We start from the raw sequence: 1,294 nt of genomic DNA, 5'->3' as shown, positions 1-1,294 counted from the left end.
GGTAGGGCTATAGTTAAAATATTTGGATGCATATGAATTTGAGCTTGGCACCAGCAGACTTTTGAGCCAGTCCCAGCCCACTGTGAAGAATTAAACAGGGGCCAGTGTACAGGGGCATAATTGGCTCACTTATGTAAAAATGAATCAAAATAAAACTACTCTTTTCCTGCTTTTCCAGAATGGTTCTTTTCCATAAAGGGTTATATTTCCACATCTGATAGTATGGAAAGAGACTCTGGATTCTTTTGCAGCCATGAGACCTTGGGCAAGGTATGTATTCATAAACAGTTTACATGTCGTTTTCCTTATCAGGAAAATGTAGATACTGATAGTGACATTAGAGGTTTGATAAGTAAAAGATTGTATGCATAATAGGGGCCCAGTGTCAAGAATGTAGTAAGCACTCAATAAAATATAACCATTATTATTTATATTTCTGCACATATGTTTTAATATATAAATAGATATAAGCACAACGATAGGATGCTGCCATCTTTGCTTGCCAATAATGGTCAACTCAGGGAATTCTGCGGTGGTCCAGTGGTTAGGACTACACACTTTCACTGCTCATGACCTGGGTTTGATCCCTGGTCAGTGAACTAAAATCACACAAGCCACACTGTGTGGCCAAAACAAAAAAGTCAACTATCAGCACTTTCATACAGTCCAACATAACACACGCCATCTGCAAAACAGAGTCCACACCTTTCCGGGATGGACAAGATATTCTAGTGTAGGGCAGGGGAAAGAAAACTTTTCTTGATGGTCATTTTTCTCATTATAACACAAGGGAACAATCAGATCAGCAAGGAGGAGTGGCCAGTGGCTCCTCTGCCCTCATTTTCTGGTTGTCAGCATATTGTGAAATAGTGCGCTTTATGAAGGCCTATGCAGTGTGTCTCCAGATCATGTTACTGAATGCTAATTAACTTGAATCCCCCAAATGGACAAATGAGTTTAAAAGATACCAGTAAACAACAATAGTATTAATAATAATGCAAGCATGGGGCAGGGGTAGGAAGGATGAGATGTGTATCAGTCATGTTAGAAATGAAAATCAATCAAATTTTTAAAAAAAGGTCAGCCAAGAGAAATTCAAAATGATCAACAAGTTTACTTGAAATAAAGTTTTCATGCAGCACAAGTAAGAATAAAATTCAGCTGAAACTAACACAACACTGTAAATCAACTATACTTCAATAAAAAAATTTGTTAAAAAAGAAAAAAATTCACAAGGGTGAAAGAGGAGAGTGAAAAAGCTGGTTTAAAACTCAACTTTCAGAAAACTAAGATC

Source organism: Bison bison, unplaced genomic scaffold (genome assembly GCF_000754665.1).
Source record: "Bison bison bison isolate TAMUID 2011002044 unplaced genomic scaffold, Bison_UMD1.0 scf7180017861405, whole genome shotgun sequence".
In the NCBI taxonomy this organism is placed as follows: domain Eukaryota; kingdom Metazoa; phylum Chordata; class Mammalia; order Artiodactyla; family Bovidae; genus Bison; species Bison bison.
This window is presented reverse-complemented; position numbering follows the sequence as displayed.